Below are 14,833 nucleotides of genomic sequence, written 5' to 3'. Positions count from 1 at the left end.
CTAGTACTATGTTGAATAGCAGTGGTGATAATGCACATCCCTGCGATATTCCTGACCTTAGTGGAAAAGCTTTCAGTTTTTCTCCATTGAGAATGATATTTGCAGTGGGTTTTTCATAGATGGCTTTGATGATATTGAGGTATGTGCCCTTTATCCCTACACTTTGAAAAGTTTTGATCAGGAATGGATGCTGTACTTTGTCAAATGCTTTTTCAGGATCTATTGAGAGTATCATATGGTTCTTGTTCTTTCTTTTATTGATGTGTTGTATCACATTAACTGATTGTGTATGTTGAACCAACCTTGCAGCTCTGGAATAAATCCCACTTGGTCGTGGTGATTAATCCTTTTAATGTACTATTGAATCCTATTGGCTAGTATTTTGGTGAGAATTTTCGCATCTGTGTTCATCAAGGATATTGGTCTATAGCTCTCTTTTTTGATAGGATCCTTGTCTGGTTTAGGGATCAAGGTGATGTTGGCCTCATAAAATGAGTTTGGAAGTTTTCCTTCCATTTCTATTTTTTGGAACAGTTTCAGGAGAATAGGAATTAGTTCTTCTTTAAATGTTTGGTAGAATTCCCCTGGGAAGCCGTCTGGCCCTGGGCTTTTGTTTGTTTGGAGATTTTTAATGACTGTTTCAATCTCCTTACTGGTTATGAGTCTGTTCAGTCTTTCTATTTCTTCCTGGTTCAGTTGTGGTAGTTTATATGTTTCTAGGACTGCATCCATTTCTTCCAGATTGTCAAATTTGTTGGCGTAGAGTTGTTCATAGTATGTTCTTATAATAGATTGTATTTCTTTGGTGTTAGTTGTGATCTCTCCTCTTTCATTCATGATTTTATTTATTTGGGTCCTTTCTCTTTTCTTTTTGATTAGTCTGGCCAGGGTTTTATCAATTTTATTAATTCTTTCAAAGAACCAGCTCCTCTTTCGTTGATTTGTTCTATTGTTTTTTTGGTTTCTATTTCATTGATTTCTGCTCTGATCTTTATGTTTTCTCTTCTCCTGCTGGGCTTAGGGTTTCTTTCTTGTTCTTTCTCCAGCTCCTTTAGGTGTAGGGTTAGGTTGTGTACCTGAGACCTTTCTTGTTTCTTGAGAAAGACTTGTACCACTATATATTTGCCTCTCAGGACTGCCTTTGTTGTGTCCCACAGATTTTGAACTGTTGTATTTTCATTATCATTTGTTTCTATGATTTTTTTCAATTCTTCTTTAATTTCCCGGTTGACCCATTCATTCTTTAGAAGGATGTTGTTTAGTCTCCATGTATTTGGATTCTTTGCAAACTTCCTCTTGTGGTTGAGTTCTAGCTTTAGAGCATTGTGGTCTGAAAGTATGCAGGGAATGATCCCAATCTTTTGATACCGGTTGAGTCCTGATTTAGGACCGAAGACGTGATCTATTCTGGAGAATGTTCCATGTGCACTAGAGAAGAATGTATATTCTGTTGTTTTGGGATTAAATGTTCTGAATATATCTGTGATGTCCATCTGGTCCAGTGTGTCATTTAAGGCCTTTATTTCCTTGTTGATCTTTTGCTTGGATGATCTGTCCATTTCAGTGAGGGGAGTGTTAAAGTCCCCTACTATTATTGTATTATTGTTGATGTGTTTCTTTGATTTTGTTATTAATTGGTTTATATAGTTGGCTGCTCCCACGTTGGGGGCATAGATATTTAAAATCGTTAGATCTTCTTGTTGGGCAGACCCTTTGAGTATGATATAGTGTCCTTCCTCATCTCTTATTATAGTCTTTGGCTTAAAATCTAATTGATCTGATATAAGGATTGCCACTTCTGCTTTCTTCTGATGTCCATTAGCATGGTAATTTCTTTTCCACCCCCTCACTTTAAATCTGGAGATGTCTTCGGGCTTAAAATGAGTTTCTTGTAGGCAACATATAGATGGGTTTTGTTTTTTTCATCCATTCTGATACCCTGTGTCTTTTGATTGGGGCATTTAGTCCATTAACATTCAGGGTAACTATTGAGATATATGAATTTAGTGCCATTGTATTGCCTGTAAGGTGACTGTTAACTGTATATTGTCTCTGTTCCTTTCTGATCTACCACTTGTAGGCTCTCTCTTTGCTTAGAGGACCCCTTTCAATATTTCCTGTAGAGCTGGTTTGGTGTTTGCAAATTCTTTCAGTTTTTGTTTGTCCTGGAAGCTCTTAATCTCTCCTTCTATTTTCAATGATAGCCTAGCTGGATATAGTATTCTTCGCTGCATGTTTTTCTTATTTAGTGCTCTGAAAATATCATGCCAGCTCTTTCTGGCCTGCTAGGTCTCTATGGATAAGTCAGCTGCCAATCTAATATTTTTACCATTGTATGTTACAGACTTCTTTTCCCAGGCTGCTTTCAGTATTTTCTCTTTGTCACTAAGACTTGTAAATTTTACTATTAGGTGACGGGGTGTGGGCCTATTGTTATTGATTTTGAGGGGCGTTCTCTGAACCTCCTGAATTTTGATGCTCGTTCCCTTTGCCATATTGGGGAAATTCTCCCCAATAATTCTCTCCAGTATACCTTCTGCTCCCCTCTCTCTTTCTTCTTCTTCTGGAATCCCAATTATTCTAATGTTGTTTCGTCTTATAGTGTCACTTATCTCTCGAATTTTCCCCTCGTGGTCCAGTAGCTGTTTGTCCCTCTTTTGCTCAGCTTCTTTATTCTCCATCATTTGGTCTTCTATATCACTAATTCTTTCTTCTGCCTCATTTATCCTAGCAGTGAGAGCCTCCATTTTTGATTGCACCTCATTAATAGCTTTTTTGATTTCAACTTGGTTAGATTTTAGTTCTTTCATTTCTCTAGAAAGGGCTTTTATATCTCTCAAGAGGGTTTCTCTAATATCTTCCATACCTTTTTTGAGCCCGGCTAGAACCTTGAGAATTGTCATTCTGAACTCTAGATCTGACATATTACCAATGTCTGTATTGATTAGGTCCCTAGCCTTTGATACTGCCTCTTGTTCTTTTTTTTGTGTGAATTTTTCTGCCTTGTCATTTTGTCCAGATAAGAGTATATGAAGGAGCAACTAAAATACTAAAAGGGTGGCAACAACCCCAAGAAAATATGCTTTACCCAAATCAGAAGAGATCCCAAATCGTGAGGGGAGAAAGGGGATAAAAAGAGGTTCAAAAAGAAAGAAATGGGGGGAAAAAAAAGAAAAGAATTAAAAAAAGAAAACGAATAAAGAAAAGTAAAAAAAAGAAAAAACATATATATTAGATAAACTAGTTAAAAAACGTTAAAAAGGAAAAGGGTAATAGTTAATTTTTTTTTCAAAAGGAGAGAAAAAAAATGAAAAAGAAAAAAATTACTTTAACTGCAAGACTAAAAAATCACAGGGAGAAAGCCATGTGTTCCGTGCTTTGCTTTCTCCTCCTCTGGAATTCTGCTCCTCTCCTTGGTAATGAAACCGCACTCCTTGGTAGGTGAACTTGGTCTTGGCTGGATTTCTTGTTGATCTTCTGGGGGAGGGGCCTGGTGTAGTGATTCTCAAGTGTCTTTTCCCCAGGTGGAATTGCACCACCCTTACCAGGGACCGGGCTGAGTAATCCGCTCGGGTTTGCTTTCAGGAGCTTTTGTTCCCTGAGCGCTTTCCGTAGAGTTCCGGAGGACGGGAATACAAATGGCGGCCTCCTGGTCTCCAGCCCGGAGGAACCGAGAGCCGGGGCCCCACTCCTCAGTGCGCCCTCAGAGAACAGCGCCCAGTAACTTCCGTCTGCCTGACCTCCGGCCTCGCTCCGAGCTCACCGAACCTGCAACTGGTTCAAGGTAACCCCGAGCTGTGAGCTTACGGTTGACTCTTCTCTGTAGCTGGCTTTCCGGTTCCAGTACCCGCAAGCTCTGCGACACTCAGACACCCCCGATCCTTCTGTGACCCTGCGGGACCTAAGGCCGCGCTGACCCCGCGTGGACCTCGCCCTGGTTTAGCCTCTAGAGTGATGTCCCTCAGCGGAACAGACTATTAAAAGTCCCAATTTTGTGCTCTGTTGCTCTGCCGCTTGCCGGGAGCCGGCCCCTCCCCCCGGGGTCTGTCTACCCATTGCTTTGGATTCACTTCTCTGCCAGTCCTACCTTTCAGAAAGTGGTTGTTTTTCTGTTTCTAGAGTTGCTGTTCTCTTCGATCTGCCGATGGATTTGCAGGTGTTTGCAATCTTATATAAGCTATCTAGCTTATCTCCTGCTAGCTGAAGTAGTCTCAACCTGCTAATTCTCCGCCATCTTGACTCCTCCTCCCTTGAATGTTTCTTAATCTGATCTCATCTCCCACCCCTCCTGAACTCCACCATGGTATCTCTGAGAACTGAGAGCTGAGATCTGCCATCATTAAATGTTCTACCTTGGAATAGATTCAGAATAAAACTACATTTTTACAAAGTCCACTGGCTTTCATTTTGGTCCACAACACAATTATTTTTCCCTGAATTATTGCAATTGCTTTTAACAGTTCTTACAATGTTTTGCTTGTAACCAAATCTCACACTCTACTTTCTACCAGTTGCCAATGTGATCATTCTGAAAGCTAAACCCAATTATATTATGTCTGTTTTTAAAATTTCGATGAAAATCAAACCTAAACTGACAAGCCCACTACCCTAAGGACTTCATCACATATTTTTCTGTCCTGACCTCCCCCTCCTACCTGGTGCTGGCCTAATCAATGGTTTTTGTTAAGACATTCAGGATCCTTTCTCAGCATACTTGAATTTGCTGCTCCTACTGCTTAGAATGTTCTTTCCTCAAATCCATGTGATAGGTTGGTTTTCTTATTTCATTCACAATCTGACATCAGTGCAGTGAGAACTTCCTTGACCACCATAGATACAATAGCATGGTACCTCTTTCCCAAAACTCCTAATGTCCTTTATCCCCCTTATTTTTCTCAAAATCACTTGTTATCACTTAGAACATTAAATAATTTCTTGTATTATTTTAATGTGTTTGTTTTTCTTCCCCCAGCTAGAATATAAATCCATGAAAACAAAACAAGGAAAAACAAAAGAAATATTTTGTTCTATTGCTGTATCTCTACCACCTAGAATATAGTAATTATTTGAGAAATATTTGATGGAAGTGAATGAATTCCTACATAATAAATATATAGATTAAGAGACATGATCACATGCAAAAGTTTTAGCAATACTAATCATATTTTATTTACACACATATATACACATACACATGTACATGGATAGACAGATTAGATAGAGATTCATAGGGAGATGTAGAGCAAGTCTCTCATGTTCATAGCTAAACTACGTTGTTCTCTGGTTGGAAATAAACAAATTTACAGAACATCAGCATTACACAAAAGTGAGACAAAAACAAGATCACTGTGAAAATCACAAAATACCAACATCTCTCTTTCTCTACTAAGAGAGTAGAGAAATGAGTGGCTAGTGCTTCTTGACTAACTATAGTTATAGTCAGGCTTTCTTTTGCCCTCTATATAGATAAGATTTATTAAAAAACCAATCACAGAATCTTCCACACTTTCTGAAAGCACCTGAGGTAGATTAAAATCTCTGCTTTCTTAACCCTCCCACCAATTACCACCCAAAGTCTCAAGCCTGTATTGGGTTTCTTCTTACTGTCTCTTACACTGAGCCCATCATCTTCTATGGTGAGGGTTCTCTCTCACTGCAATGAGCCATGCATCCCTTTTGATCAATTGCACAGATATTCCTGGCAATTTTCAGCTGAAGAGCTTTGACAAGGCATATTTTTTGGAAACATTAAAAAAATGATGATGCTTCAGTCAAATTGTGCACTGCATTGTGTGCATATGATTTGTAAGGTCTAGTTCTAGAAAGCTTACGTTTATAAGTGATGTCAAAATATCAGTTTCATTCACTGCTTCAAATAATGATAGCATCAGTCAATTCAGAGGTAAAGTCATTTTAATCAAGTTTTTTGAAGGGAAAATAACGATTGTAGGAAAAACAATTAGTTATTTCTACCATTATAAATCTACATTCAATTCTATTATACTATGAGACTGCAAAGAGTGAATAATAAATAACATAATTATCATTAGAGAAAAATTAAAATTTCTTAAAATCTAAAATGCATTGGATCATTGACTGTCTAATGAATTTTTGAAAATATTAAGTAATGTAAAAATGCCAGATAACACATACTGTATCTTCTAATTTAAAACTTAAAAAAAAAAAAATCTACTTTTTTTTTTTTTTTTTTAATTTGTCAGAGAGAGAAAGTGTGCACAAGCAGGCAGAGGCAGAGAGAAACAGGCTCTCTGCCAAGCAAGAAGCCTGATGCCGGACTCTATCCCAGGAGTCTAGGATCATGACCTGAACTGGAGGCAGCAGCCCAACCCACTGAGCCACTCAGGCTTCCAAAATCTGCTGATATTTTTAAATGCATTAAAAATAATGCATTAAAGTATTATTTAAGTTTAAGATATTAAGATTTTTATATGCAATAAATTTGTTCAAGAAACTATTTTACTACAATTTTTATTTTTTATAGATTTCTTCTTATCTTTACTGATATTTTTCTTAATATATATTTATTAACATATCTTGGTATCTAATAAAGTTGTTTTATTTTTTAAATGCAAGAACTAACATTCCTTCTTTTTTCAAAACTAATTGTTCTGTTGTTAGACATTTGGTTGGAGTTTCTTTCTGTTTTTAGTTTCTTTTGTTTTTGCAAAATACTGTGATCAACTCAGACAAAACTAGCTGTGAAACTCTCAGGCAATTTGTAGAAAATACAATACATTTTATTATTTTATAAGTGAAACACATTAATTAGTTTTTGAATTATTCACATTTCACAGAAGAGGCTGATTGTTATAACACAAGCATGCTGATGCCAAACATGATTTATAGAATAATAATGCTAATTAAGAATAGGCAATTTCTATATCACTCTGTAATATTTGTTTGCTTTACTCAGATTCAATATGAGATAATATAAACTAAATAAGAAAATTATTCAAGCATATTAATAATATTTAAATGCAATAACTAACCAAATTCTTTTTAATACAGAGATAAATGTATTAATGTTAATAACATTTAATAAGAACAAAGTATTCTATTTGTGGCTATTATCATAGTGGAAATGCATCGTCATTAATAAGTTGTGCATTGTGAATACCTGTTAGATGCCACTTAAACATCACCTTCAAGATATTATTTTTTTAGAAAGTTACTATAATAAATATATGTATTTAATATATGTTAATGCATAGAATTACATATTATTAATGTTATTAATATATGTTATTACATAGAATTATGTATTAAGAGTAGTAGGGCAGTGTGAAATTAGTTATTACTTCCTTTATTTCAATTTTTCAATATTTGATTGTAAACTTAAACTAGTATACTTTATGTAAATTCCTATGGTTTCTTTATTTTTCATCTTAATGAGGCCCACACTGATGGTTTTGCTTTCACAGTTATTTGTGAGAACTTGGAAATAGCCACTTAGTAAGCAGGCTTGTTTTTTGAGGTTGCTCCAAGATTTCTAGGCTTCCAAGCATAATTAAAGTTAATGAAGAAAAGAATTAATTGCTCTACTTAAAATTGTTATTTAGGGCCTTATAAAACTTGAACAAGTTGATATATGAGATACTCAATCTCCTAATAGCCTCAAATGATTTATTTAATAGCAATTGCTCTAAATCCACATTTCCTATTGCTCAGTGTGCCTTACATATTTTGAAAACCAGTGTTGAAAGCTTACCTGTGCTACCCACACTTTTTAGCCCTCTAATTTTCAGAGATGCTTTCTGTTGATATGTTGGGATGTTCTCTGTTTACTACTGAATGTACCTCTGCCTTCCGAGGGAACATATTCAGTTTTCTGCAAATACACCAGGAAATTCTATACACTGTTCCATTAAGAAAATAAATGCTAAAATGATCATCCAGACAAATGAGTTATCCTAACAAGTAAGTTGCAAAACAAAAGGAACTTATGTTTAAAAAAATAAAGAATACAAGTGGAAATGATGTCTATAAATATATTTTTAAATGCAAAAAAAAATTGGTAAGAAAGAATATATAGTAAACTGTTAACTGTGGTTTTGAAGAGCATAGTGATATTGCATGTGTAGGAAGAATGAGTTACAAAAATTTAAAGGACATTTTTACATTTATGTTTTTCACATGATACAATATATTTGAATAAGTTATAATTTTGTTAAATTGACATTTGTTATGTGGATCACAGGGAGCCTGATGGTAAGCCACTATTCAAAAAAAGATCACAAGAGAAATAGAAATAGAAAAGTATTACTTTCAGGCCCTGGTGGAAGTACATGAAACAAATCTAGAAGGGTTGGTTTAAATCAAAGAAAGCAGAGTTCTAGTAAGCTCTATGAGGGTCTTATCTAAGGGACACACATGGGGAAAGCCCTGGGAGGCACAGGAGACTTTTGATCACAAGGACTGTTGGGGAGGTCATATCAGGAAGTTACATTTGTTTGTGATCTGTAAGCTATTATCTGGGGCATGCACTTGAATGAGGGGTTAGTGTTAGTCTAAGGTCTCCGTTGGCCACGTGTCCAAACAAATGATGCCAAGGCAGCAATACCATGGAGTAGTTTAGCTAAACTCTTGACAAGAAGTAATATGTATATACACATGATGAACAAAAATATATTTTAGTTGATATTGATTTATATATATGTAAACCAGGAGAATATTATAGCCACGCAAGAGAAAATGGTATCAAAAAAGGAAGAAAATAAAGAATAGAAAGCAATTCTTCCTCTACTTACATTCATTTGTTCTCCTTTGGTATTTTCCTTTCCAGTTTTTCACTGCCTACATCCTATAATTTAATCAGATAAAAATATATTTGCCAACTTTAACCCAAGTTTAACAAAAATAGTTATGTTGCAACTTACCCTATACAAAATGTTTGGTTGTGAAGACAACATACCATGAAAATTATAAACATTCTTTCTATATTGTCCATTTTCAAGCTTTCGAACAGGATGAAAATACTGCTTAATAGCATCTTAAATTGACTCAATACATGTGTAGTTTTTGAACAACATGATTAGACCCAGACATAAAGATCCTGAAACATTTTACATCTATTCTTTCCAGCATAGATTAATTACTTTTTCTAATTGGTTCTTATTGAAAAGCTATTCTTTTTATTAACATTTCCCAAGCACTATAGTTTCAGAAATGGTGGAAGACCATTAACTTCAAGAGTTAAATGAGATTCAAGTTAGTTAATTAACTTACCTCATTATCAAATGATGACTTTGAAGCATAAATGCAGTTGTATGACTCTACCACAACATTTCCTTTACAAGTTTAAATATCATAGTAATAGTAATAGGCAACATTTATTGAGTATGTCATTCACTGCTTTAAGCATTTTTAATATATCGTCTGCCTTAATGCTCAAAATACTGTTTTAAGGAAAATATAAGTACTACCCTCATTTTACAGACAAAGAGCTTTAAGTCCCTTGTCACTAAGTAGATTATCTTTTTATATATTTATCTGGTTCCTGAACTTCCAGTTGTACTACTGTACAATGATCTGGTTTTATATGATTTGGGTTTTAAAGATGCAAGATATGAAAAACTGCTTTAGACAGTTTTTAAAAGATTTTTATTTATTTATCTGACAGAGAGAGTGAAAAAGAACAAGCAGGGAGCAGCAGAAGGAGAGGGAGAAACAGGCTCTCCACCGAGCAGGAGGCCCGATGCGGGTCTCCATTGAAGGTCCCCGGGAACATGACCCAAGCTGAAGGAAGATGCTTAACCATCTGAGCCATCCAGGCACCTTGGACATTTTTAAAAACTAAAAGAACATGATTTTCCTTCCAGAGTGAATTTTCATAAAGAATTGTCCATAGTATGGACTTTCTGGAATCACAAATTTATTAATGGAGTACCATATTTGATCCTTTAAAAATAATTTTCATTTATGTATGCATATTCTAGTTATTCTAATATAATGTTTACTTTTATTATCTTCATGAACAAATTCCCAAATTACTTTATGCCAGAATTCTGGTCTACAGAGAGTTCAATATTTGACATTTACCTATAGTGCAGGTTTTCTTGGCTTTTTTTTTTTTTAACACCCACTCCCCAAAATATACACATCCAGGAAGTAATATTCTGGGAATGATTTTCAAATAGGATGCATTCATTATGTATCATTTTTAAAAAATGGGTTTTGGATGAAACCAGTTATCAAGTTCAGAACTAAAAGCAACACTTCTCACTGTGTAAATTGGGGTTTGCCAATATCACCACCACTAACAACTACACCATTACTCATGCTAGTGATATTTTGTTGATTCTTAAGGGCACGGATTGCATGGAGCACGGGGTGTGGTGCAAAAATAATGAATACTGTTATGCTGGAAATAAAAAAAAAAAAAAAAAGAATAAATTAATCAATTTGATATCTCATTTGAAAGATGGCATATTCTATCTTCAGGAACTGTGTGTATTATATAAGAAAGGGCAGTAGATAAAATATCAGGCTGACTAGATTTTTTTCCCTAGCTTCACTACTCATTAGTTGTGTGAATTTAAGCATAAATTTGGCCCCTATTGATTAACATGTGTTCACAGTTTACAAAATGATTTAACACACGTGAATTTATTTGATTTTCATACCATGAGTTGTTTGTCACTATTATTTGTGTACCTATATATTCGATACCTGAAGTTTAGAGAGCTTCTATGATTTTATCCAAAAGTTTATCCAAAGTAAGAAGTGAACCCAGGCAAACTCCTGGGTTTGTGACTTCAGATATAGTGCTTATACCACACTTTTCTTGATTATATGGGGTTGGAGTTGATAAGCAAATAAAATGCTGTATCTAAGAGTAGTACATAAACTCTGAAATAATATACAGAATAAACCATTTTTATCCTACTGTCAATTTCTATAAAACTATTGTATTTATTTTGTATATTATATGTACACTAATTTAAAAAATATAAAATTAATATTTATTTCTTATAAAAATTAAACCCAGTACAGTTTTTTTAAAAAAATAAAAAAGTTTTCTAACACTTCTCACTGTTTAATCCCTAGAAAATTAATCTACAATCTCTCTCTCTCTCTCTCACATACACACACACACATAGATGTCAGTGGTTAGTTATTGAAATATTAATAGCTGAAAATTAAGTAAGAATTACATCCTAATATTTGTGTTAAGATAGCTATCCTGGTAACTGTATATTGCTCAGTAGTCTGAGAATTTGAATGTGGTTAATTTTATGTGCCAATATAGAACTTGTTTCCTAATGTGATTAACATTTAAATTGGTGAAATTCAGTAAGCAGATTGATTTCCTCAGTGTGGATTGGTCTTCTCAAATCGGTTGAGGTACCGTACAGAAGAAAAGACTGGCCTCCCTGAGCAAGAAAGAAGTCTGAAACAGATTACTTTTGGTCTTCAGCTACACCATCAGCTCTTTGGGGTCTCTACCTGCAGGCTTTTGGTCTAGAACTACATTGGCTTTCCTGAATCTCTAGCCTTTTGGCCCACACAGCAAATTTTGGGCTTACCAGACTCCATAATCACATGAGTCAATTCATTACAATAAATCTCCTTATATATAAATACAGATATAGGTATATAAATAAATATAAATATAAATAATATAAACATATCCCATTAGTTCTGTTTCTCTGGCTAATACAGAGAATCATATTTTGTAATAACATCCAGTAATGCACAGGCAGTAAACATTTATTTCTGAAATAATTTTTAAAAACTGTTATTTATGTAATTTGAATATCATTTAAGATAAAAATTTTGAAAGTTGTTTACATGTGTTTATGCTGCTTCAAAACCCAAGTTTTAATTGAATATTTACCACATCACAAAGGCATTTCATTTTTAAAGACGTTTTCTTTTTTAAAAGTAAGTATAAAAATGAACTAGAGTGATTTATGGAGCATGTCACATGAATTTTAGAGATTGCTGTTTTCTTAAGATTGCTTTTTTATGAAAACATTTTTCTTCCATTGCCTCAAAAAAGTACACCTCTTTTTCTGCAAGTAAAGGTTTCTGCGCGCTCTCTCTCTCTCTCCATATATATATATATATATATATATATATATATATATACACATATGACCCTAGTTGTTGATAAAGAATGTCATTGGAGCACTATATAAATTAAAAAAGAAAAAAGACACAAGCATAAATGTCACCTAATCTTACAAGCCTATCAGAAATTTTAACACAATCTTTTTGGAGATAGGCATAATGGAAAGGAAAACAAAAAGTCAGAAACCTTTAGAGCCAATGACCTTAAGAGTAGTTTTTTAAACTATTGAAGTTGATTTTGTTTCTTGAATGTAATTACATTATTTGACCTAGATTTTTTGAAAACTTATATATATTGCAAAACCAGTTTTAATATAACTCAGATTATGTTTCTATCAAATGTAATATAACTATTATTATAAAAGAAAGAATGGTATAATAATTTGACATGATAGTAGAAGCCAAGTGTATCTCCTTACCATTTTTTAGAATTTAGGTGACCGAAAAGCTAGACCCATTCATTGCCATACTGAAAGCAAGCCTGGATCTGCTCTGTAACAATTACAATAAAGAATTTTGCTGACTGTCATGCTTTGGGAAGGAAACAATAAACCTTCTTATTTCCTGAGTGGTACAGTTATCTGTTACTTAAAGTGAGATCCTAAGACCATGCTGAGTCTATCTAATACAGTTGATTCATGGTGGGTACCTAGATAGTTTATGCAAACAAAATGATTCAGGATAGGGGGCTGGTCCTTCCAGAAAGAACGACCATATAATTAGAAGTTTATATACAGGTGATATTAACCTGATTTCCTGAGAGGGGATAGGGGCTAGAGAGTAAGCTCAAATTATGTGACCAATGATCACGTTTTCCTATTTTTATAATTAAACAAAAGTCAGCTTCCCTGGTTAATAATATTCTATGCATACTATTATGCATCAACTTATTGGGTGGAAGGTAGCGGGGTAGAGGTGGAGGTATGTGTGATGTGTTTTGATTCCAAAGAAAGAGAACCTGGAGGTTTCAAAGTTTGGGCTGTCCTAGACCTCACGATATGCATGACCCTGATTTTGTGTCCTTTTTTGGTTTCACAAAATTGTAATCATGAGTCTAGCATGTTCCTGAGTTTTGTGAGTCCTTCTAGTGAATTGTCATACTTGAATGATTAGTAGGAAACCCCAGATTTATAGTCAGTTTGTCAGAAATGTCCTAGGAATACTTGAGCTAGTGCCTGCTCTTTGAAGCGAGGGCAGTCTTGTTGAAGATTGTGGCCTTATAAGCAGAAAGAGTTATGGGTCCCCAGAAAAAGAAAGAAAAGACATAGCTTTTGTGATACAAGACAAGTCATTCTAGAAATCCAGCTGTTTTCAATGATCTATGCCTTACTGGCTCTACTGGTCCTGGCACAATTCTTGAGGAACTTTCTAGAAGTTATTACAATTACAAAGAATTACAAAACCTCAATAGTTAAGGATTTTAAAGGAATAAAGGGTATGCAAAAACTAACAGTCTCTACCAGACCAGGAAATAGTCTAACCATATCAGAGACAGTAAATCAGTGGTAAATCTCCCAGTGCTGTTTTAAAAGTAAGCAAGACCCTGCATTCCTTACCTGAGATAAGGAACCTAAGACGTCATCCAACTCAGAGCATTTCCATAGTCCCTTCTGCTTGTCTTACTCTTGACTCTGCTTCATTATAATGTTAAAGTCTTCACTCAGAGAGAAGAACAAGTTTCATTAAAATAACATAGGATGGCTGTATAAGCGTACTTTCTAAGTAACCCCCTACAATTTTATGCCCACCTTTACATGTGATGATAAAACTCCCTTTCTGAATATTCATCCTAACCCTAAATTGAAGAAACCCACTCACCTCCACTCAAGAAGTCATGGTTTTGGAAATTAAATCCTGTGATCCCTTATCTGAACCAAATAAAATTTCCTTTGTTTGACAACCCTACCTGGTACAGTTTCTATCAGTAACGCACCAAGGAGCAAACTAACATTAATTCAGTTACATCCTTAACCTGCGGTCCTGCTATGTAGTGTCAGAAGTCATTGCAGCTGTCATGAGTTTCTATTTTCCCAGCTTATACTAATAAGTTTTTGGGCTTACTACTTATTATTATTATCCCCATTGTCAAACCAGAGGCATTTAATTTAATAGTGTATAACCTTGTATTTGATTACTTTGGATGCTAGTTTGGATAACATGTCCTTAACAGGTAATAAAATCAGTCAAGGCAAGTTACATTTTTGCACAGCATTAAGTAGTCTTGTCTTTTCCAGTTTAATAAACAGCCTGATATCTTGCAGTTACTAAACAGACTCTAGTTGACTCAAAAGGTAGAGTCAGAATCAATTAAAGTTGAATTTATATTGCTGTGATAGGAAGGTACGGTTCTCTTAATCAGGTTCTACTAAAAACCTGAAAGACAAAGTAAAACAGAAATTTAAAATACATTTGTAGTGTTATTATTTTTTTAAATTTATTTATTTGACAGAGAAAGACACAGAGAGAGAGGGAACACAAACATGGGGAGAGGGAGAAGCAGACTCCTGCTAAGCAGGGAGCTCGATGTGGGACTTGATCTCAGGACCCTGGGATCATGATGACTTGAGCGGAAGGCAGACCCATAATGACTGAGCCACCCAAGCGCCTCTGTAGTATTATTTTTTAATTAAAAATTTTTAGTAAAATGGAGCAATCCATTAAGTGCTGGATAATATGAAGTTTAACAAATAGAATTAACCTTAATTTGTGAGCAAAGGAAAAATTGATTATGTGTTACATT

This window comes from Mustela erminea, chromosome 2, assembly GCF_009829155.1.
Source record: "Mustela erminea isolate mMusErm1 chromosome 2, mMusErm1.Pri, whole genome shotgun sequence".
Taxonomy (NCBI): domain Eukaryota; kingdom Metazoa; phylum Chordata; class Mammalia; order Carnivora; family Mustelidae; genus Mustela; species Mustela erminea.
This window is presented reverse-complemented; position numbering follows the sequence as displayed.